At 36.3% G+C, this 26,391-nt stretch overlaps 1 pseudogene; it reads left to right on the forward strand.

Moving 5' to 3' along the window:
- The first annotated feature begins 2,161 nt into the window (after positions 1 to 2,161).
- LOC129890562 (protein DETOXIFICATION 42-like) lies at positions 2,162 to 17,937 on the forward strand (annotated as a pseudogene).
- The last annotated feature ends 8,454 nt before the right edge of the window (positions 17,938 to 26,391 follow it).

A 26,391-nucleotide genomic window follows, 5' to 3' on the forward strand; every position in this document is an offset into this window, starting at 1 on the left:
GTTATTTCTACTTTCTTTAGTTTGGTAATTAATTCATCTTTTTCTGTGTTTTTAGGTACCTGGATTTCGATCTGTTTTTCCTTTATTAATTTGTCTATTTTTATATTTAATTCTACTATCAAGGCTATTATAGTATTGTTCTATTTTACTATGATTTTATTCGTTTGACTTGACGGAAGATGTGATGAAAATCCTATCGGATTAGTATGAAATTTGATTGTATTTTCTAAAGCTTTCTTGTAATTTATGTCTTCTTCGCTCATGAAAGCGAAATCTTTTCCGGTCTTTTAATTATTTCTTTTAAATCGCTTATCTCAGTAGTTATTATTTGTACTTGTTCTATAATTTTTATTACTACTTGGGTATCTTTTTATTTCTAATTCTTTAGGTTTTTCCATTATTATTCTTACTAACTTTTCTATTTCTATTTTTGTAGGTATTTTTTCTAAATTAAACTTTGTATTTAAATATTGGATTTTTCCTATCTATTTCTAATTCTTGTGACTTTAAGAAATCAAAGTTCTTTTCGAGTCTATCTAGTATTTTAGTTTGGTTAATTTGGGTTTCTTGTATTGTCTCTAAAAGTCTTATTATACTTTTATCTTGTTGTTGGATTTTCTCGGTAAGATTTATTAGTAAGTCTATTAAAGTATTATACTACTTATCTTCAGAATGTAATATATGTTCTCCTTTTGTAAAATTACACCTTATTATTAGCTTGTTTGGATTGACTTGTTTTTAAGCAACTTATAAGTTGAAAACTACTTATAAGTTAAAAAAAAAGTAGGTGCAGGCCAACTTTTTTTTTTTGACTTATAAGTTGTTTTCAACTTATAAACTGCTTAAAATAAGTTCATCCAAATAAATCCAACTATTTATTGGGGCTTATTTTAAGCACAAAATGATTTTAAGTTGGCCAGCCAAACACTCAAAAAAAGCTGAAAATAGGTTATATGTCAATCCAAACAGCCTCTATATTATTTTCGTATAAGGATCTATATTTCTTTTCAGGGTGTATTCACAAATCTAAGTATTCAAGATGTCTTAAAAAATCTATTTTGTTATCCTAAAGGAGTCGTAATCTTCCAAATTATTCCATATAATTTTATTCTATTAGTACTAAATCTGATGTCTGCTTCTGCGTTAGAAATTTCTTGAAGTAAGTCTGCCTTTTGTCTTATCAACGATTCCGTAAAAAGAGTTGGTTTTTGAAATATTGGTTTTGTCAATTGTTCTTCTAACCAGTTTAGATTTTCTTTTAGCTTGTTTAGAGATTGTTTAAACTCAGATATGTATTTTTTTTATTTGTGTATCCAATTCTGTCTTGATCTTATCTTACGTACATATTTAAGCAGCATAAGATTATCCTAATGGGATGGACTAAAGTCTTTGTTGATATTGTCTTATTCTAACTTCAGAAAATTCTACTTGATGTACAATATAATTTAGATCTCTATATAGATATAGTGTATTTTCTTCTTCTACAGTGTCTAGCAGTTCACCTAGTTCATGTTCTGTTTTTAATAATTCTGATTTATGATTTAATTCTTCTTAAAGCCACTATTGTAATTGTCTGTATCTTTGAAATAATGGTTGATTTTGCATTAATTCACCCTAATTGATAAGCTTTTTGTCTCATACGGTTGTGTATCCAATTTATTCTATTGTCGCAATAGCCTATTTCGCTCTCTTGACTTTGTATTTTCCACCATAAAACACTAAGCAAATCGTGTTTCACTATACGTTCTTGTCTGAAGGAATTATATTTTTTTTCTAAATTATCAACGGTTTCTGCCACTACAAGGTATTCTTCTAATTTCTTTTTAAGTTCTACAGTTATTCGTCTTAAGGTATATTCTCGGTATAATAACCAATATCGAGACCTTATATCGCGGAAAGCTGAATGTTTTTTCATAAACTATATTTATTCTTGCCTTAAGCTGTATAACGAATTTATATTCTAATCTAGATATTATATCAATTAACTGGTTTAGTCTTTAGTTATCCTCTTTTGTCTGGTTCAATCGTTTATACTTTTATCTTGTTGTTGGATTTTCTCGCTAAGAGTTATTAGTAAGTCCATTAAAGTATTATACTGCTTATCTTCAGAATGTAATATATGTGTATATATAAGGAATTTACCATTTTGCAGTATACAAGTATGGAAGAAAAAGAAGTTTCATGTAGAGAGGATTTAAAAGCCCACTCTCCATATTTTTCAGAGGTATAAGGTAAAGTTTTTGCCTTTTAATTTCTTTTTTCTCCTCTTGGTCAAAAAGTTCAAGATTTATCATTTAATTTAAAAGGATTATACACACTTGAATTACATGTGAGAAATGATAAAATTAATGTGCCTCTTTCTCATTTTTGTCCTTGCCCCATACCTTTAATGTTGCTCAGATCTTCTAAAAATGTTGCCGCATAAGTGTCTTATGATTAAAAATATACTTTTAGGAGTATCTTACATACACCCTTTAAAAATGTTGGATTTAGCTACGAATTTGATTGGTGATTTGTCGATAAATTATTCGTAATTAAGAGAATTTTCAACTAATATATTGCTAAAATAGGATTAGCGATGAATTTTGTTGTTACTATTTAGCTACATGATTTATCCATCACTAATTTCTGATTTTTATTAATGATATTTGAAGAGTCCAACCAACATTATGAGCCCGTTTGGATGGGCTTTAAGTTGGTCAAAATCAACTTAAAATCCCTTTTTAGCTTTCGGACGTATTTGCCTAATGCTAACTTTAAGCCATAAAGTTCTTAAAGTCAGTCAAAAATGAAAAGTTAGGATTCCTAAAAAAAAATTTAAGTGCTTAAAGTCATTTTCTTTGATCATAGAAATTACTTTTATATCTCTTATATTTTAACTAAATTCCCAAACTACCATTTTTATTCTTTTAACCCTAAAATTCACATCATTTTCCTCATTTAAGCACTTTTATCCAAACACTCAACTGTTTATTTATAAAAATAACTTTCAGCATTTCAAAGTTCTAAAGTACTTCATACATAAAAGTTACTTTTTTTAAGCCCATCCAAACGGGCTCAATATGGCGCCAAATATAGGGAAATGTTGATGAGATCTGATAGATTTAAGGGTGGACAAAATAATGTATATCCAGTGGATATTTGTACATATTTTGTACAAAATAATGTATATTTGACTTGTGGATGTAATTATTCCCCGTCGGCCAGCCATATGTATAACTTGTCCTCTCTTTCTTCCTTTAAGCAGATCAATTTTTTAATTGGATGAACTTTTCCACGAAAAAGGAAGGATAGCCTACCTGCTGCACTAGCTTTAACATCAGATCCTATTGCATCTTTAGTTGATACAACATTTATTGGCCATATAGGTATCAACTTCACAAAATTTAATGTTTTCCTATTATCTTGCCAGGGAGCCAAAAATTTTAGTTTATGTGTTTTGGATCACAATTTTGTTTTGCTTACTGGATTCTAAATAGATTATTTGTATATATCAAATGAAAGAGTTGCCAATTTCCTATTTGAATTATAAGATGTTCACTTTTCCTTATTTGAGCTATCATCAATTATTTATCAAAACACAACTCAATTATCGGTTGTTCTCCTTTTTCTACCTGAAATATCACTACCGTTCAGTCAGAAAAAGAGAACAACTAATAGTTGAGGTCATGTGTTTCGATAAACATTTGATAATAATTCTAATAAAAAGAGTTCGCACACCTGATAATTCAGGTATAAAACTCAAAAAATCAAAATACATTTGGTGTATTTTCACCCTTCAACACAATTATAGGGTGAGACAAAGTTGCTAAGTTCTGCCGCAAACCCATAAGTATTATTGTTGCTCTGCCATCACAAAGAACACTAATTTCGTTCGACATAGGTGCGATTGAGCAGGCTGCTCTAGGAGTTTCGATTGCCGTATTCAACCAAGCATCTAAGATTGCAATATTTCCCCTGGTCAGTGTAACAACTTCTTTCGTCGTGGAGGAAGATGCAATCACGAAAGCAAACCCAGACCTGCAAGATGATTAAAGTACGGAGCAGAATGAAGGAGATGCTGAAGCATTGGAAACTTTGTCACCGTGCACTTTGTAAGTGTTGGAGCTGAATTTATGAATAAAGTAGTTGTGTGTTTGGATAGAAGTGATAAAACTGTCAATAAGCAGCTTTTTACACACTCGAGAAATGATTTCATGTGCAAGTTCCCTTCAGTTTTTTGATAATGACGCTATGTTTCCATTTACCTTCAGATTCTGCAGCTAGTGTACGCAAGTCCGAAAAGATAGTTACGAGCTTTGAAGTAGTGAAATCTAAGCCCCAAAAGAGACTCATTCCATTCGTCTCATCTGCGTTGATCATTGGTATTGTCCTTGGCATCGTCCAAGCAATATTTCTTATCGCTGGAGCAAAGCCTTTAATAAAATTCATGGGAGTCAAACCTGTAAGTTGATCTCTTCAAAAAAACAGAGAGGGAAGAGAAATTTATTACTCCCTTCTATAAGGTTCAGTCCATGAATTTATGAAAGATGTTTTATCTTTCTTTGGTAAAAATTATTATACCTTGGAGATGTGGCCAACCGACAAAAAATATTTATTCACACTTTGTTGAAATTGGCAATCGGTCAAAAGATATCTTCACACACCATTGTTGAAATTGACAACCGTCCAAATGATATCTTCACACACATTTATTGAACCAGCCAAAAAGATCTGTTCACATTAAAATGTTGAAATTTCTACATTTGCTTATGTCATCAATGACATGGGGAGGTTTTTTCTCTTCCTAAAAATAGAGCACTATTGGTCATTTGTAAAACACACCAAGATAGAGAGAAAAATATTAAAGAGCAAAGTAAGGTATTTCATAGACTATAAGGAAAAAAAAGTCTGTGAAGAAAAAATAGAGTGAGCGATATTTTAGTAAGGTGGAAAACCAAAAGAGTGTTATACCTTTTGAGTGTGTTGTGGTTACTTTGAGTATTGTACTCGTGACTATCCGGTGTAAAACTTCTTACTATAGTGATATTAGTTGCTCCTCTTGGCCTGTGGTTTTCCCTTATATAAAAGAGTTTTCACGTAAAATTCTTAGTGTCATTATTTTCTCATTTTATTTTCACTATTTTGACCATTTATATTTTTGTGTTAGTCCGTATTTTTCCAACAAACTTGTATCAGAGTAAGGTTTTATCTGATATGCTCTGTGGTTGCAGCATAGTCTGAACTTCCACATCAGAAAAGATTTACTTTGATTTGCAATAGTTATATATTTTTGGAAAAAACGATAGAAGTGAACACAAGTAAAATTGTTACTTTGAATGGTGTTAATTATGCCATTTGAAAGGGGAAAATGGAAGATCTGCTTTATGTCAATAATTTTTATCACCAGTCTTTATCACTGTAAAGCTTGAAAATAAAATAAATAAAGAGTGAAATCTGTTGCATAGACAAGTTTGTGAATTTATTAGGCAATGTGTTGACGATAATGTGTTGAATCATATTTCTAGAAAAACATACGCTAGTACCCTATGAGAGCATCTTGAAAGTTTATATGCTCGTAAGACTGAAACCAACAAATGTTCTTGATAAAACAAATGTTAAGTTTAAAGTATCATGATGGTTCTCCGATGACAAATCACCTGAATTATTTTCAGAGAATCATGAATTAGTTATCTTCTATGGGCATTAAATTTGATGAAGAAATTCAAGGCTTGCTTCTAATTGGTTCCCTACCAGACTCTTGGAAAACATTTAGAACTTCATTGTCAAATTCTGCTCCGGATGGTGTGATCTCTATGAATTCCACCAAGAATAGTGTCTTTAATGAAGAGATGAGAAGAAAATCTCAAGGTTCTTCTTTGTCGGATGTCCTGGTAACTGACTTCAGGGGGAGAAACAAGAGTCGTGGTTCTCAGAATAGAGAAAATAATAGGAGAAAATCCAGAGGTAGGCTTGAAGATATTGAGTACTATCATTGTGGCATGAAAGGGCACACAAAGAAGTTCTGTAGGAAATTGAATAAGGAGAACAAAGACAGAGAGGATAATAAAGAAGATGGCAATGAAAATTGTCTAACCACCGTCTCCACCGAAGATCTTTTACAGTCCTTGATGCACATATGATAAATATTGTTTGTGTCAAGCTAGGTTGTGGACACTGGTACCGCATTTCATGTGACATCAAGGAAGGATTTCTTCTCTTCCTATACTCCTGGTGACTTTGAAACCTTGAGTATAGGTAATGAAACTGTATCTAGAGTAGTTGGTGTTGGCACAGTTAGTTTGGAAACTAGTGTTAGAACTAAACTAGTTTTGAACAATGTAAAACATGCATCTGATGTTCGTCTGCTCCTAATTTCTGTTGGTGTTCTAGATGATGAAGGATATGTTAGTACTAATGGCAGTGGAAAGTGAAAACTCATTAAGGGTTCCTTGGTTGTGGCTCGTGGTAACGAACATCATGGTCTATACTGGACTACGACTTCTACTTGTGCCAATATGGTGAATGCAATTAAGAGGGATAACTCTTCAACGTTATGGCACAAGAAGCTTAGTCACATAGTGAGAAATGTCTTAATGTTTTGGCCAAGAAACAATTGGTGTCAAATTTCCAAAATAGAGTTTCCTTTAAGTCTAACCCTCCTTCAAGAAAGACAGAGTTGCTTGAGTTGGTGCACTCTGATTTATGTGGTCTAATGAAGACAAGGACTCTGGGTGGTGTACTTACTTTTCACTTTCATTGATGGCTTCTCAAGAAAGCTTTGGGTTTATGTCTTGAAGACTAAAGACCAAGTGTTAGATGTCTTTAAGTAGTTTCAAGCTTAAGTTGATGGATAGAAATTGAAATGTATTTGTACTGATAGTGGTGGTGAATTGTGGACCACTTGATGAATACTACAAGCATCAAGGTATTAAATACTAGAAGATTCCTCCCAATACTCCTCAGCTTAATGGATTGGCTAAGAGGATGAACAAGACCTTGATGGAAAGAGTTAGATGTTTGCTTTCTGAAGCAAAGTTGCCGAACTACTTTTGGGGTGAAGCCTTATTGACCGCTGCACATGTTATTAACTTATCTCCTGTTGTTGCTTTGCAAAGTGATGTTCCAAATAAAGTTTGGTATGGAAAGGATGATTCATATGACCATTTGAGAGTATTTGATTGCAAAGCTTTCGTACATGTGCTGAAAGATGAGAGGTCAAAGTTAGATGCCAAGATAAGAGAGTGCATCTTCATTGGATATGGCCTTAATGAATTTGATTATGCTATATGATCCAATTGAGAAAAAGCATGTGAGAAGCCGCGATATTGTCTTCATGGAAAATCAAGTCATTGAAGATATTAACAAAGCGAAAAAGCTAAAATCTTCAAGTAAAGATGGAGTAGTCCATCTTGATCAAGTCCATGACTTTATGGAAGATGTTTTATCTTCCTTTGGTAAAAATTATAATGCCTTGGAGATGTGGACAACCGGCAAAAAATATTTGTTCACACTTTATTGAAATTGACAACCGGCCAAAAGATATCTTCACGCACCTTTGTTGAAATTGACAACCGTTCAAATGATATCTCCACACACCTTTGTTGAACCAGTCAAAAAGATCTGTTCACATTAAAATATTGAAATTTTTACATTTGCTTATGTCATCAGTGACATAGGGAGGTTTTTTTCTCTTCCTATAAATAGGGCACTCTTGGTCATTTGTAAAACACACCAAGATAGAGAGCAAAATATTAGAGAGCAAAGGTGAGGTATTTCATAGACTATAAGAAAATACTCTATGAAGAAAAATAGAGTGTGAGCGATATTTTAATAAGGTGGAAAATCAAAAGAGTGTTATTTCTTTTGAGTGTGTTGTGGTCACTTTGAGTATTGCACGTGTGACTATCCAGTGTCAAATTTCTTACTATAGTGATATCATTTGCTCCTCTTGGCCCGTGGTTTTTTCCTTATATAAAAGGGTTTCCACGTAAAAATTTTAGTGTCATTATTTTTCCATTTTATTTTTACTATTTTTACCATATATATTTTTGTGTTAGTCACACATTTTTTCAACAAATTTAATATTTATCTGTATTTTAGTATATTTCTAGACTGTGATAAAAATACTAAAATAAATATAAATAAATATAACAAATGACATGTAATAATGCAAATTAACTAACTGTGATAAAAATAGCTATAATTGAAACTAAATAAAATAAAGTGATAAAAATCCTAATCGTTTTTGAGAAATAAGGATAATTATCAACAAATTTGGATTAAAATTATAAAAAATGCACTTTTGAACTATTTAATGAATAAAAACTCAAAAGTGTTAATTTTTTAAAATATCATGCCAAAATTTGGTGTCAACACATGGAAATATGCTTTCAAATTCAGACGTCTTAATCTTAATAAAAACAAATGTGGCCTAATTCTGACTCAGCTTTTCCTTTTTTGTGTGTGTTTTGACATATCATACGGTGGCTAGCGATCTGGCAAATATAATTTCGGACGCTATATTCATGTTTGTTTTCCATTTCGGTGTCAGAGGTGCTGCAATCTCTCATGTAATTTCTCAGTTAGTAGATTCTAGTCTCTCCTCATGATAAATAAAATCGCGAGGCAACAGTTTCAATGATAAAAGAGTTTGTGAAATGTTGGAAAGATTTTCTTACTTGAATTGGTATTATAGGTACCTAATTTCAGTTATACTGTTTTGGAGACTATTGGAAAAGGTTGATATCGTATCTCCTAGTCTCAAGTACCTTCAATTTGCTCGATTTCTTACAAATGGTAAGGATTTTATTGCGTCTGTAAACTACTAAATTTATATGTTTCAATTAAGTACAAAACCAGCTCCATTTTTGTTAGGACGAGGCTCTCGAATTTCCTAAGTCGCATTCTTGTTGTATCAGACTAAGCATGTTTGCTTTCTTTCTACTTATATTGTTCACCAAATCCTCATTACCAAGTATCTTAGGAATCGCGTTTCTTTTTCTTCTCTGTGTATTACTATTTGCTGCTTCACTTGCTATTTTACTATCATATTTTCTTGCTGCCATGCTTCGAATTCTTTTCTTGTCTGTCGAGCCGATGGTCTATTGGAAACAACCATTCTACCCCACAAAGGCAGGGGTAAGGTCAATAGAGATAATCATAGAAAATGTGAAATATTTGGTAGGATTCATTTCGGAACGTAGAATGTAAGAGAAATTCAAATGTGAAATTCAAACGTAGAATATTTTGTTGGCATTATAGGTAGTTTTGCTGGCGAAGCGGTCAATAATCATTTCGACCATACAACCTATCCTCCTCAGATCCGACTTATGGAATTACATTGTGTATGTTGTTGTTGTTTAGTAATCCAAATACCTGAAAACACTGGAATTTCCATAAGGCCTACTGATGCTAGTTCTCAGAAAATCTCCGTACGAAAATACCAAAGATTTTTTCTACTACATGTTCAACACAAAATCATCAAAGAAACATGATTTCTTACAATTGATACTACGGTCAGAGTATGTGTTTAAGGTGGTAACGTGGTACTCAGATGACTATATTACGTTAATCTGATCTATCAAACCTTTTGAGTTTTCGCCGTCCATCTGTTTTCGGAAACGTTGAACCACTTTCGTTCATCAGATTTCATTCTGTGTTTCTGTCTATAAATGAATCTTCACTTTAATGCCAACTATAAATGTATACCATTCATACTCGTAGAGAAGTTAACTGATTTTGTCTTCCTTTTTCCTCCTAATTTCAGGCTTCCTATTGTTAGTGAGGGTCATAGCGGCAACATTCTGCGTAACATTAGCTGCATCATTGGCTGCAAGATTAGGACCAACACAAATGGCTGCATTTCAGGTCTGCTTGCAGATTTGGCTAGCTACATCTCTTCTAGCTGACGGGTTAGTTGTTGCTGGGCAGGTGAGACATGATCTCCCCCATCAATACTTTTCGTCAGTCTAAAATAAAATGAAGAGACAGAGGAAAAGAGAAAGACTGGTAATTACTAAAATGTAAGAACTTCTAACCAGATCGATGTATCATTTCCAAGAAATCATAATTTCAAGAAGAAAGGGAACCATTATTTGCTCCAAAATGGCATATAGAAGTTATGTTGCTCGGACTCTCCATTAATGTTCCCACACCGGTGTCGGATTTCCGACCACGTTAGCAATGAATACTTCTATTCTATGCTACTCAAGATTATTCAAAATGCCGACGAGTGTGAGTCGAATCCTCCAAAAATGCACTATCTTTGGATGATCTAGCACTCACCCACTGAAATTTTTGAAAATTCTAAGTAACTTAGTATAGCAGTATTCAACTATTCATTGCTATAGTTGTAGGAAAATCCACAAGGCCTGGCTCCTTGGGTGACTTTTAGGAAGTTTAATTAACAGTTAGGAACTAAATTGTGTTAGAATCTATGTTACTTGGACTCTCAAAAATATCAACGAGTGTAGGTCGGATTCTCCAAAAGTAGTGTATTATTGGAGAATATGACACAGGTGCAACATCGAAAGTAAGGAGTCTGCGCAACTTAGAATAGAACCCCACAAACAATTTACTTTTTGAAGGTTAAATCTGTGAATTAGTATCTAGGAAGATTCATTTCTGTAGAAACAATGTGTTCACTACTCAAAGTAGTGGATCTCTATACAATAGTCAGACCTCTCCATAACATTCATCCGCTCGAACAACATTTCAACAATCACGTTTTCTGTGAAACCGATCTGTCATGTTATGTTATATTATTATTCTCTATAAAAGCATTTCTCTATAGCCAATTGTCAAGGACTTGGACTTCACACTAAGACTTTCGTGCGGCCCTTGACAACTTACTCACGAATCTTTCACAATCTTGCAAGCTCAAGTAAGCCTTTAAGACTAGATCGCTAAGGGAACATTAGATTGTAAGAAAGACAAGAGAGCTTTTATGAAGAAGGTTTTTGTATTGCTACAAATGAATGCCCCCTCTACTTATACTACTCCTTAGGGGCTTAAGTGTAAATACAAATTACTACACAAGTCCTTCCATATTTATAAACTAATCCCTCTTCTAGATTTCTCTACACAACTAGAAGATTCTAAGGACTTTCTATGCAAATCCATGAAATTCTAAAGTCTTCCAAGGAAATTCTTCACATGTCTCTAGAACCTTCCACTATGGACTAGCATTTTTCCTATGTAAAGCTTCCATATGGGCAACTTTGTGACATGTGGCACTTATGTGGCGCTTATGTGGCGTGATGATGTGGCGGGTCATCACACTCTCCTCCACTTGATGTTGCGATGACCTCGGCACACTGCTGCTACAAAAGCTCTCGGATTTTGTCTTTAAGCTACCACAAGTCTTCATACCGTTCCTATGTGGCCTCCTTCGAAAATAGTCTCTCCCCGAGGAATATGGCAATGGCCTGTTGTCCCAATTTTTGCCCGATTTAGTGAACAATGGCCTCCGTCCTTCTTGGCACCTTAGAGGCAAGTGTCTTAACTTCTTCGGCATCACGCCCTTCTTCATGCAAGGTGGCAATGCCTCTCCAACACCATTGTCTTCGCTCAAACTCGCAATGGTGTCTATGAACATCGGTACTCCCTCCTCTAGGCCCTTCTCAAGCTGCATGGCTGAAAGTTGGGTTGGTCCTTCCGTTGTTATACCCCGTACCTTTATGCTTCGGAACGTCTTCTTAAGCTTCTTGAAAGTTTTCCCGTGACCCAGATTATCTATAACATGATTAAATCACTCTAAGGAAGGGGGGACGTGATTTCCCGTAAGAGTGAAGGTTGGAAATAGGTCTATAAGGATTTGAAACGAGTTGGAGGGCAAAATAACAAGTCGTAGGACTCGACTTACTTACGTAAGCCACCAACTTGGATGACTTACATAACTAAGCTACTGGAGTACATATTGAGCTTCCGTAGCAAGGATTACATAGGCTCCTAAAGTAAGACGAGATTACGAACCCACGGGAGAGGCGGAAGGAGGTGTAACACCTACTCGGAAGCAAGCAGGTGATGCACCTACTTGAGGTGGGGCCCATGCTGCCACGTGGCAGTTTTGGATTGGGTGCACGATTGAGGTGGCACCCTAGGGGGATGCCACGTGTCACCCTTAGGGGATGCCACATGGCACCTTCTAAGGAGGTGTATATAAGTATATATTGCTGACTAACTGTTCATTTCAGCATCTATACTTATCAAAAAAAAAACTAGACAAAGCTAGAGGAAAAGAGAGACTAGCTACGGGTTTGAGCCAAGAGAGAGGTAAGGCCCAATTTCGTTCCGTGAATTAATTATTTAAGGTATTCTACGGTGATATAACGGTGTTTAATAATGGAAATTTCGGATTTGGGGAAGCAAGAAGCAACGTAAACAGCCCCTTAATTTCAGTCGCGTCGAGGAGTTCCGAAGTTAATTTTCAGCAAGTTTGGAAAGCCGTTTGTTAAGGTATGGCTTGATTATCTTCTCCCTCGTTTTGGTAAGCGTTTGTACATGCTGTGAAGGTGTTAGTAACGTGAATTTATGGTTTGTAGCAGCACCAAAAAGATGCAAACAGTTCACTACTTTTCAGCACTCTAAGAAACTTCTGAGACTAGGTTTTGGCTAGTTTTGGTCAATTTCGGGGAAGGTAAGGTCTTTTCTTTCAATTTGAAGTTTATGGTGTTATCATAGGGTGTTTTATACACCTTTTATACTGCTGGAAGTGTAAGAACTTCATATAAGTGCTGGACGTTAAAAACAAACTAAATTGGAGTCGCTATAGTTGAATTGCCGTCAAAGTATAGTGATGTTCGTGTGAGGTGCTGCTGCAGTTTGTGGTGTTGTGTTGCAGGGCCTAAAATTATACTAAAAGGGGTGTGGGACCTTCTGATTGTAGCCACCCGACCCTTCGTTTCTTATAGTTAAAGATTTTGCAAAATGGAAACTAGAAACCCTATTTTGGTATCGTGGTTTCGAGCGAGTCATTTGCAGTTTATATTGTATTATGTTGGTGTGAACTTCTTATACATGTGCTGCAGGTTGTTGTTGTTGGTTGTCTGTAGTTATTAGGAGTGTAATTGGAAATTCGGATAGGGCATGTTACAGGGGAGGTGCTGCCCGATTTCCGTTAACTTTCTAGCTAACTAAAGAACTAGTCGAGGAAGCGAGCGAGGAAAGGAGTTCTATGAATACTCATGTATAACTTAAGACGCTGAAAAGTCTAAGGTTGTTGACATTCATATTGCTTTCGTGTTAAATAGGTTCAGAGAACGACGAGGCGAACGTGGTAAATATTAATCCGTAAAAGGTATGTGAAGCCTTCTTTTGGCATGTTTTGGTATAAGTATGTACAGCCTATCTGTTCTTTCTTTTGGGCATGTCCTAGATCCATATGACAAGTGATATGTGTATGAAGCTTGGTGTAACTCTATTCATGAGCTTTGAACATGATTCATGATTCATAATTCGTGTTCACTGTTGAATGTTAAGACTCTTAAAGTAGTTAAGCTTCCATTCCCCAAGTCTTCTATATGCTGAGAAGTAGTGTATGTAAAGTTATTCTTCCTTTCTTTTGGCATGACTTAGATGTAAGTATTGCGTATATGAAGTTTGAAGTTATTCCACTCTTAAAACTCTGAGGGTGAGTTAAGATTCTTGTTCACTTCCTACTGATTAAAACTCCGGTAACAAGTTGAGTCATTACTTTTCAAGTCTTCCATGTGATAGGAAGTGGTGCATGTAAAGCTTATCTTTTCCTGCTTCTAGAAAGACTAAACAAAAGGTTCTATAGGACATGGATTTGGATATAGCCCCATTTATAGATTCTGGATGTAACTCATGACTTGTACCTACTTTTGAATGATAAGGGCCTTGAAGTAGTTAAACTACGACCCTTGAGCCTCCTATAGGTTAAATAGTGTTGGGATGTGTAAGCTCCTATACCTAGGGAATCTTAAACATGCTTTAGGATGATATATGTGGGATATTTGATATTTTACAGAGTTTTACGTACACGTATATGCATTATGATATATATGGATTGAGCCGAACGTACCTCGGCACATTTTGCTATGTAAGGATCAGGTCGTACGTTCCACGACAGATTATGCATTATACGGATTGGGTTGTCGTACCTCGGCATTATTATGCATTATATGGATCGGGCCGTCGTACCTCGGCATTATCATGTGACATATGGATCGGGCCATCGTTCCTCGGTATGTGTTTGCTATATATATGGATCGGGCTGTACGTCCCACAGTGCTAATAATATGCATATGCCTATCATGATAGATGATGTGTTTGTAACACTGAATCCCTGAAATGGCCAAGTACGGTACGCGATAATAGTATGTACGACTTTATTTCATAAAATACAGTCACGATGAATGGTTAAATATTATAATTATCCCTGCATCCCTGTTTTAACTGTAATTCTTCATATACTGTTACATGCTTACATACTCAGTACGTATGTCGTACTGACCCCCTTTCTTCGGAGGGCTGCATTTCATGCCCGCAGGTACAGACGCGCGCTTTAGGGATTCGCCAGCCTAGGGTTCCACTCGGCAAGTTTGGGAAAAGCTCTACTGTGTCGGATCCTAGCTTTTGGTACTAAACCTCTGATGTATATTTGTTTATTCAGGGGTACGGCGGGGGCCCTGTCCCGCCTTATATTGTCACTAATACTCTTAGAGGTCTATAGATACGTGTGTGGGTTGTGTACATATGCGTGTTCAGTTGTGCCTGTATGAATTAGATTTTGGGATGTTCTCTTAGTCGAGCAGCCTTGTCGACTCACGTGTATATTTATAATGGGACGACCCTACAAGCTACGATAGCCTCGCCGGCTTATAAGTTGTGTTGCCTATTGAGATGCTGTGACCCAAAAAGGCGATAGGTTTATTTACGATTATCAGGGGTATATACAAGTGTCCAGCTCGGACACCAAGTCGCGGCCCACGGGGTTGGGTCGTTACATCCATCTTTGGCACCTTGACTAGGGGCACCATACACGATCCCTCTTGCTCCATAACTACGAGTTGTTGGAGGTAGGGGTCGATCATTGTATGGCATCTCTGGAAGAACTCCTGCCCAAGGATGATATCAAAGATATCTAAAGGAGCGACGGTAAAGTTGGTATTACCTCGCCACTTTCCCAATGTGATGTCTACTCCTTGAGCGACTCCGTACATCGGTGTCAGGGGTGCATTAACCGTCCTAAGGAGGGCATCACTTGGACTGTAACTTAGCCCCAACTTCATAGCTGCTGACTTGGTCATTATGTTGGCCTCTACACCTGTGTTAACTATTGCACGAGCGGGTCGTCCATTGATCATGATGTCTATATATTGTGTGCCGTACTCCTTCGGCTTTCCTGATTTCTTTGCGATAGCTCTCCATAGTCCAATCAGTCCCAATTGCGTCATGTCTGAACCTTGCTCTTCCTCCTGTACATCTTTCTCCTTCCATTCCCGTAGGATGGCACCAAGGTTCTTTAGTTCAGGACACCTTGCATAGCCATGTGGCCCTCCGCATATGTAGCATCTATTCCCCTTCGCAGTCTATGCCTTTTTATCGGTATCGCTTCATCGTCCAGCCTTCTTACCATCGGACTTAAGGTTGTCATGGTTTTTGGAATGAGGTTGTTTCTCTTCACAACCTCCCCCACCTTGTTCATGACTACCTATCGTCTCATCTTCTCTTCCTCGGTTATGCTTATCATGCCTGAATCTGTCAAAGCTTCGGCTTGTGTGATGGATTCATCGAAAGTCCTGACTTGTCGGCGTTCCAACTCCATCTTGGCCTAATTTTATAGCCCATACATAAAGTGGAACAATATGTCATCATCCGTGAGGTTGGGATCTGAAGCGTGAGAGTAGTGAACTCCTTCACATAGGCCCGTATGCTACCCGTTTGCTTCAATTCCCGAAATTGCATTTGACATCACAGATGACATTATTGGGGGAAAAGGCCTTCTTAAACTCATCCCGGAACTGTTCCCAGGTGTTGATTGTGCATAGACCCTTCCTGATCTCAGACTCCTTGCACTTCCACCACAATATGTCCATCTCTGAGAGATAAAACATAGTCGTGTTGATCCTCGTCTCGTTATTCTTTACTTTGTTACACTTGAAGTAATTCTCCAAGTGCCAAAGGAAGTTCTCCACTTCTTGTGCATCATAGGCACCTTTGAACGTCGGTGGCTTGGGAGCCTCAATCTTGGCCTCCCGGTCTGCACTGGATGTCATGCATCTACCAGCATCTATGTCTCCTTTGAGTGCTTCTATCTCGGCCTTCATGGTCTCCATCGTTATTAGCGCATCCATGAGCCAACACTCCAAGGAAGTGATCACCTCATTCATCTCGTACTTGGAAGCCTTGCGCACCTCCAACTCTTTTCGGATGTTGTCGTTCTCCTCAAGGGTGAGCTCCTATAGAGACTTAAACTTGCCGTCAAACTTGTTCAAGCGCTTGCCCAATATCTCTATGGCCTGTCGGGCAATATCCACCCTTGCGATCCATTTCATGTCGGGTGTGATGTCCACGGGTTCCTCGCCTCGCTCATCGTCACTCACCTTAGTGGACGAGGGTGAGTAGGATGTTAGGGTCTCGCTTGGGGTAGGCTCAAGTGGTACCTCTTCATTTCTCTTAGAGTTTTTATTTCCCTTGCGGTACTTGTTTCCACTATCTTGCTTGACGTTGGTGGCGGTAGTGGTGTTGATGTCTTCCTCACTTGCCATATCCCTTAGTAGAACCTCGCTCTGATACCACGTTGTCACGGACTTAGACTTCACACTAAGACTTCCGTGCAGCCCTTGACAACTTACTCACGAATCTTTCACGATATTGCAAGCTCAAGTAAGCCTTTAAGACTAGATCGCTAAGGGAACACTAGATTGTAAGAAAGACAAGAGAGCTTTTATGAAGAAGGCTTTTGTATTGCTTTTGGAAGAATGTTTGATGGCTTGATGATTTTTTACAAATGAATGCCCCATCTACTTATATTACTCCTTAGGGACTTAAGTGTAAATAAAAATTACTACACAAGTCCTTCTATATTTACAAACTAATACCTCTTCTAGATTTCTCTACACAACTAGAAGATTCTAAGAACTTTCTATGCAAATCCATAAAATTCTAAAGTCTTTCAAGGAAATTCTCCACATGTCTCTATAACCTTCCACTATGGACTAGCATTTTTCCTATGTAAGGCTTCCACATGGGCAACTTTGTGACATATGGCACTTACGTGGCGCTTATATGGCGTAATGGTATGGCGGGTCATCACACAATGCCCAATAGCTACCAAACAAATATCGGCACAAATGATATTGTTATAGAGAAGTTTGACAGTGTATTATTTCAGATATCTCTAGTGAAAAACATTTGTAATTTCATATTCGTCACCATGAGAAAGCATCGATGGTCATCATATTATGTGAACAAACTTCAAAACTTCAACTTTCCTTTTCTCCTTTCATGCAATACTAGCAAGTGCATTTGCTCAAAAGGACTTCAGTAGGTGTTCTGCAACAGCATCAAAGGTGTCACAGGTACTAAAATTGTCTAATAACAGAGTATTCACGTACGAGTATATTTTTAATCGTGAATGAGCTAGTAACGATCTAGTTCATGAAATGTGTAGTTGGGAGTAGTTCTAGGACTGGTACTAGGACTCATTCTTGGAATAGGTTTACACATGGAGCACGAGTATTTAGAAAGGATGTCAGTATCCTACACCTTATTGGCATTGGAATTTCGGTACACACCATTTATAAACACATCATTGACAGATTCACAAATCTTTCACAGTAAAAGACTTGGTTCAAAACTTATAACCATTTCTTCCAATTTCAGTTTGTCGCAGAAACTCAACTAATCAATTGCCCATCTTTTGTCATTGATGGTGAAAACTTTGGCGTATTTGACTTTTCATATTCTGCATACTTGATGGTAAGCTAAGTTGAGATATTCGTTTCTTGCTGTCAACACATAATAAACATATTATGCTCGCATTAGGTATAAATTTTCCTTTTACATTGTAAAAGATTACAGTGTTGCGACATTAGTCTCAACCTATATTATTTGGACTCTTCAAAAATATAGAGGGTATGTGTCAGATGCTCCATAAGTAGTGTATTTTTTTAGAATCAGAAGTGTGATAATATTTTTGAAGAGTCCGAGCAACATAAGTGTCAACCTGCATTTCCGTTACTAGAAGTCGCACTTCAACTCAATTAACGTCCTCAACCCCCCTCCCCACCAACCCTCGTCTTCACACAAAACAACACACATTTCTAAATAGAGAATTACCCTCTCGAAGAAATCATTATCTGTGATGTTTCGGGGATAGTGTCAATTTTTGTAACTTATCCTGATCAAGGTAAACATTTATTGACAAGAATATATTTGATCTTCAGCTTACGTGGCTCTTTTCAGCATTTTAGAAGAAGAGATCATAAGAGATTTTGAGAGAAAACTTTGAAATTCCATGGGTGAAAGGGCCCAAGAATGAATTCCCACATATCTTTGACCTTAAAAGCCCTAAATTGCAGAGAATTGAAGCTTGAACTTGAAGAAATCCTTAGAATTTGCTTGAGGAAGAAGGAGATTTGGAGAGCATAGTTTTAAAAAGAAGATTTTTGATTTAGAGTATTAGGGTGAGAATGAAAGGGTTAGGAGGTCTTAGGGTAGTTAATAGGTTAGAATAAACTCCCAAAAATCATCCACATTCATTACTAAAAACATAGGGAATGACCAAACTATGTCCAACTTAAAACTGAAACTGCAGTTGGACGGGGAACCCACCACGGTTTGTGAACCTCACACGGCCCGTGGTGGTGGTCGTTGTGACTGCCTTAAAATCTGGGAAATTGGGATTCTGAGGGGTGACCTCCATGGGGGCCACCACAGCTCATGGTGCCTTTCATGGTCGACTCCCTAAAGAGTAATCTGAGGAGTTGGATATCACGGACCACACCATGGCTTATGGTTCACACCACAGTCCATGAAGTCATCTGTGGTCCCTCCTGTAACTTTTCCCTTTAACTGATGATCTTCAGGATCACTCTCCATGGCTTGTGGAGAGCATTACGGGCCGTGAAGGGCCTTGTCAAGGACCATTTGGTGCCAAAAACTAAGATTTTCTGAGAAACTTTCTTTGAACCTCATTTTTTTGACTTTCCAACTTCCAAGGTCTTACAATATGTCCCCCATGGGAACATTCGTCCTTGAATTGGACTCAAACTAGCATGAATGGAATAGTAAAGGAACATATCCATCTAACATGAATGCAAAACATCTCAAAAGTGCATAAAATATGGAATACTCAATTTCAAGATAAAACATGAATTTAAAGCTCATTTCATGAACAAGAATGCATATGAAAACATGAGAATGACTGAAATACATGGTTTGGGATGAATCGATCATGAAGGAAATAAATACCTCAACTAGGTATAGAAGAAAAGAGATGAGGATATCTTGACATCATATCAACTTCTGCTTCCTATGTAGCACCCTTAACCTCTTGATTCCTCCATAAGACCTTGATTGAAGCTACTTCCTTGTTTCTCAACTTCCTAACTTGGCGTTCTAGGATCTCAACTAGAACTTCCTCATAAGAGAGACACTCCATCACATCAATGTTATCCAATGGAACAATAGAGCTTGAATCACTAATAAAATTTCTCAACAAGGACACATGGCACATGAGATGCACTGATACCAAATCCGAAGGCAAATCCAACTCATATACCACCTTGCCAATCCGCCTCAAAATCTAATATGAGCCAAAATAGCGGGGACTTAGCTTTCCTATCTTACCCCAAATTCATCACACCCTTCATAAGTGAAATTTTCAAGTAAACTCAATCATTAATGTCACGACCCGGACTAGGGCCTAGCTGTAACACGATGATCAAAACTTGTAACACCCCAATTTGTTTTGCCAAGACTCGAACCATTCTTCATATGTGTGTAGACTCGAACCATTCTTCATATGTGTGTAGACTCGAACTGAATGACTTGTAATTTTATATATGAGTTAGGATAAATTATTAAGTATTTTAAGGGTATTAGATGTGATTTAGGGTCATAAGGGATCCCTAAAACCAAGCCAAGTCCAAAGAATTTCTATCGGCTAAGTTTCCGAATGAGTTCGTATAAGGGTTAACTTCAAACAATCATATATCCTAGAATATATCGAATTGGTGGCCCATGACCTATAAAATTAAATCTCTTTGAGTCTTCTTTTCAACGCCACTAAGATTATATTTTTTGGATTTCGAAGTAAATATTTATGATAGTTTTACTAAAGCATGTCCGGACAGGACAATTCAACGAGCTCACCAGCCAATTTGGCGACTTGCCGAATAGTTTGGTGAACCACGACCTAACTCACCGAATAGTGCCCAAAATCCTTTAGAAACTGTTGGATTGGGTGAGCTAAAACACCGTGACTCACTGAATAGGTCGGTGAGAAGACCTCCAGCTCACCGAAATTGCCGATGGGATTTATTAAAAGGTAATTTTTCTCAATCTTTCAACCTAATAATATTCGTACACATAGAGATACTCTCAAAATACCAAATTCTCCTTCTCCCAAAGATCAAAAACTTTAAGAAAGTGATTTCTCCAATATTGGAAGATCTAAAGACTCCAAGTTCAAGATCTCTTTCACAAATCTATAGATTGGTTTCTCAACTTCAAGCTACAAGGTTCCAAACCCAACACTTTTATCCAATAACTCCTAAGATTCAGGTATGTAAGGCTAACACAATATTGGACCGAGTTCGTCCATGTGCCCCTTCATCTTTATTGATGTGATTCATGGATCTATGATCGGGAAATCGTATCCAAACTCTGTGGCTTAGTTGAGTTGGAGTTTTCGAGTTTCTTGAATTGAATTCTTGATTTATCTATTGTTTTTTGGGTTCCTTGTACATATTTAAAATACGTATTGATGTTGTTCATGGGTTGAGTATTTGATTTGGATGCATGTTCATGTCTTCATACATGTGAACCTAATTGAAGATTATATTTGATTTTGAGCATTGATTGTACAAGAGTTTGAGTTTTCACATAAGTTGATTTTTTCATTATTTAGAATATGGATATCTTAAGCATAAATGATGGTTTTGAGATAAAGTTTTAATGAGTTTTGATTGATTTTCAAAAATATATTTGTGAAAGAACTTGATGATTTGAGCTTGAGTCAAGCCCGAGTTGAATTGAAAGAGTCTTTAAGAATTTTAACCATTTTGATAGTGATTTCGCTATGCATTATTTTGAGTCAAAATTGCATGTTTTAAAGAGATTTAAAAAAGTTGAGTATTTAATCTCAATGAGTAGATTTGAAAGAGCATAATGATTGAGATGAGATTGAGTTTCGATGAGAGTCTAATAAGACTAGTCGAAAGTTTTGATTGAACTGATTTGTTTAAGTTGCATGAGCATTTTGAGTTTTGAGAGTAGTATTGAGCACCAAATTGAGAGAGTAAAACTCAATAACTACGTATCCAACATAGGAGAGGATTGGACCGTTAAAGTCGGATGTTTCCCTATTTTATTGTCTTGAAAAAATAGGACTTGATTGATTGGTGGATCCAGATTGATAGATTTGTCCTTTACCTTGGCAAGTATTGGACGGACGTGGCAATGATGTCAGTTCGATGTACATTACCTACTTATAGGTGGTGGGATTGTTGTCGGTTAAGAGAGACTCCCATATTGTGCATGAAAGTATATGACATGTTTTGAACAAGTTGTATATTACCGAGTCCTTCTTAAAGCATTGTTATATTTTATACTTGCATATCATACTAAGCTGGGTGAGTTTCATTCTATCTTGAGTACCATTGATGTATTGTTATTTCATTCTTCCATATTACATACTCATACATTAGACGTACTGACATCTATTTGGGCCTTCATCATTTTATGAAACAGGTGCTTCGTTAAATATCTATTAGCGCCCTACCTTACCACTTGACTAGTAAGGGAAAAGCCCTTTACTAAACTAAGAAAATAGAATAGATAGGCTTTTTTCGCTTCTTCGTCAAGCTTTCGAGCTTTCCTGATAGTAGTGAGACCTCCTTGCCTTCGGAGGGATCATATTCATTCTTTACATTGTTTATGAGTAGTTTTTTGAGGTAGCCATGAACTTGTCATTGGCATTATTTAGGTAGTAGATATAGAGGCTTCATAGACTAGATAGCGATGAAGTTATTTTGATGGCTTTAACTCTTAATTAGTTTTCTTTCAAACTATGTTTTTGATTTGAATGATGGAGATTGATGAATGAGTTAGCCCACTAAGAATTGTTTTTCTCTTAAACTAAGTCTTTCGCTGAGTCAATGAATGTGTGATCAGGCCAAGTGGTTCGTTTGGGAACCAGCAATGGCTTCTGAGTGTCGGCCATGCCTAAGGTACCCTCTTGGGGCGTGACAGAACCCTAATGGCTCCAACCAATCCTCTTGACATATGGTAAGAATACATAAGGTAAAGTAAAATGGAAATATCATAAGAAAAGTCTCTAATCATGAATCATAAAAGTATAGGAGTACGACAACATAGAGTCTATATCATTTGTCCAACAAATGCCTCTACTAATCAAGAAGGATGGAGTCTAACACGTGTCCCTAGATCACCGCCAATGTGAATATAACACGATTCTTTAAAAAAGAACAAACTCATAACTCACCCTCGATAGATGAGGACTCACCAAAACTCTATCTTGTAGAAACTCAACTAGCCATGTGTGGAAGGAATATGATCCTTGACCCTTATATTATGAGACAATATAGGCAACAATATGCGTTAGTACTAAGTATGTGGAAATCTCATGCATTATAAATATGTGGAAATCTCATGCATTATAAATCATAAGATGCAATGATCAAATAACATATATGATAACAAAGAAAGCACAAGTAAAGTCATAAGAAAATCATAATGATCACAACATTAAGAGATATAGTTGAGATCATAAAAGAGTACATAAGAAAAGTGTACATATGTAGGATAGAACCATAACCGACAATAAGACCGTGCAAGCTTTAACATGGAATCCCGATGTCTCCCCATACAATGGAAGAAAGAGGAATCTACTTGCCAAAGTAGACTCTACCCCGCTTGGTGGGTCATGTACATATGCTATATGTAGATCCACTAGCTAGGTCATATAGGTAAATCCTACGATGACACGTAGTTATGAGATAAGAGACTTTACATAAGGACCCCATAGGTCGATCCCTCACCTCAAGCCATCATTCGGTGCTAAGTCAAATTCCACGGAACACATAGCATAATAATCACACTTTAACATATACCATAAACTTGTTCATAAATTTCATACTTCATAGAATAGCTCATTTTCATATCATACTTGCAATGTGAGTAAAATCCTTCCAACATCACAATATCATACTTGCATAATTTATGTCATTAGGTCCCTAGGTCACCAATTAAGGATCCTGAGTCAACTTTTTTTAAACTTGCATGAAATTCATATCTTGATCATAATTGAGATCCCTAATCATTGTTCATACTTGAATCCGACACCGAAGGAGTTGAACGAACGTAGCTTTTGGAAAGACATAGTCGTTTTACTCGAACTTAGATACGTAGTGAAGGAGTTGAACGATGAAATCTGTATACATGGTCAATTTGATTGAAAACCATGAAAGTACTTTGAAAATCATTGAACTTCCTAATCATAATTCATGTAAATCATCATTGAGAATAGTTTCATGCATGAACATTCATAATTTGACTTTAAATCATACAATTGATGTAGAATCATGTTTATAATGATCATTAATAATAATTAAAAATGTAATTGAAATAGCCCAATGCAATTTATCAAAACTGGGGTTAGAAAACCAATGAAATTTAAAGAGAACTTTGAGGAAACCTTGGGAATCCATGGGTGAAAGGAACCCATGGATCAATCCCACAAACCTTGGTGAAATCAATTCAGAATTTGAAGAGGAACCTTGTTGAACTTGAAACCCTAGCTTTAAATTGCAAGAGGAACTTGGACATAAAAGTGTCTAGGTTCATTGAATCGAATTTGGGAAAAGACAAAATTATCCTTCATTAAATTTTGGATTTTGGACCTACAAATAGGACTCTAAAACTCGTAGAAGTGTTAACGAGTAGTAGGAATGACTCATCCTGCAGGTCCTTAAAACCCTGAAATTTTGGGGTCTCTGATTCTCTTCCACGAATTATTTCTATGACTCATCCTTGAGTCTACGAATCATAAACCCCACTCGTCCTATAGTCTAAAAACCTGCATATTTTGAGCCTCTGAAGTTTTATTACAAGTCAATGTTATGAATCGTCAGCTAGACTACGACTCGTTCTGTTGATCCGTAGAGGCTTCTTTTGAGAATGGTCCTGGACAGGCTCAAGGACTCACTCTAAAAATCATTCCTACAAGTTTTAGGAGTGACTACATTTCGTAGATACAGTCGTAGACCTAAGTTTGGTTCCATTTTTTTGAGATTCTTCCTTCGTTCTGACTTTCGGGGTCTTACAATTAATCTCAAATTCAAGGTCTCTTCTCATCACATCTGAATAGGACTTTTGTCAACTCTGGGCTGCCTTCAATCTTTATCTAATCAATCTCACCTTCTCCATAGATTCATGTACCAACTTGGGTCCTATCAAATCAGCTTCACCCACCTCAAACCAATCAATAGGAGACCTATACCTCCTACCACATAAGGCCTCAAATGGAACCATCTAAATGCTGGAGTGATAATTGTTATTATAGGCGAACTCTATCAATGGAAAATGATCATTCCAATTACCTTTAAAATCAATGACACGGACTCTCAACATGTCCTCTAACGTCTGAATGGCTCAGCCTGACCATTTGTCTGAGGGTGAAAAACTGTACTAAGCTTTATTTGAGTGCCAAAACCCTTTTGGAAAGATCATGATTATTGTTCAATGGAGTTAAAATGTTGTAATTTAATCAGACACATTAGTAGAGCTCATATTTATTAATTTGGTATTAACATTCAGCATGCGTGAATTAAAAAAATCCCCGAGAGAGATCACACCGTTCTTGCTAAAGAATTTTGAAAATGAACCTTTTATAAAAGCTAATTAATGAAGAACTTACAACTGAAGAAGCAATTGAAAAGGTTTATAAGGTGGCTTAAATTTAAATTTGTAAATGAATTGACACAATTCAATATGAAAAGAAATAATTGAAATACAACATTGGAGGTGGACGAATTAAGTCGTAGCATCCTTTTCTCCCTTGCCTTTTTGGTTTTCTCTAAATTTTCTCTTATACTAGAAATTCTTTTTGTCACTTGAGTCTTCTTTATTCAAGTGATTCATATTTGAATCTTCTCCCCTCGAAAGATTCCAATTATATTCATCTTCAACACGTGAAAGTCTAGTAGTACACTGTGGAAATGCAAGAAAACTTTATAAGATATAATCAAAATAAGCTAAAAAATTTATTTTGTTTTGTCAAATATGTAAGGATCAAAGCTAAAGAAGGAGCAAACCGTTGTTCAATAATACTTAGTGTTAATGTAAGAAAATATAATAGACACAAGATATATATGAATTACCTCATAGAGGTTGCTAATGGAACGAAATTTTATACTTCTCGATATTCCTTGTGTGATACGATGGCTTCCATCATTTTCATCTCTTCTCAAAAGTTTTGATCCACAATTGGCGTCATTGTCGTTTAAAACACAATCAGGATTAATCTTCAGAAGACTACCTTCACCTGTGACTTTGTTGAGCTCAAGCTCACTTGGAAAAACATGCATAAACAAATGAGAGAGCTATGATAACAAAGGAAAAGAATTATATTCGAGTTGGAATGTAATTCATGTATGCACCTTAGTCTACAACTCAGCCCTATGCCATTTAGGTCCGGAGTTCCAATCCTAGAAGAAATCTCGTTCTTTTTCAACGGATCAGATGAGATAGTGAGAAGGGTAATACTATGTACCCACTGATTAAAAATTTAGAATCCACCTCTACTTAACCATCGAAAAAATTAATGTAAGTATCAATTGTGAGATGTAAAATTCTTTGTGTACCAGTGATGTTGTTTTGTTGTTGTTCCTCTGGTAGTTCCTCTTTGATAGAGTCCTCGTGATCCTTTCTTGTTATACTTCTGCCGTGTTCTTCAGATCGCGATGTCTCGTGTTTTATTATCACCTATAAATTCAGTTTGTTTTCTTATAAATGATTTGGAGAAGAAACATTTATTGTGGAATACAATGAGCAAGCTCAACAGAAAATTCATGCTAGCGAAAAGTAAAATCTTTCCCTCAAAATTAATATTTCATAGTAGAAAAAAAAAATCCAAATATTCCCTAAATTAAGTAAATAGACATAAGTCATGATTAATTGATTACCTCGCATAAGTCA

Source organism: Solanum dulcamara, chromosome 5, assembly GCF_947179165.1.
Source record: "Solanum dulcamara chromosome 5, daSolDulc1.2, whole genome shotgun sequence".
In the NCBI taxonomy this organism is placed as follows: Eukaryota; Viridiplantae; Streptophyta; class Magnoliopsida; order Solanales; family Solanaceae; genus Solanum; species Solanum dulcamara.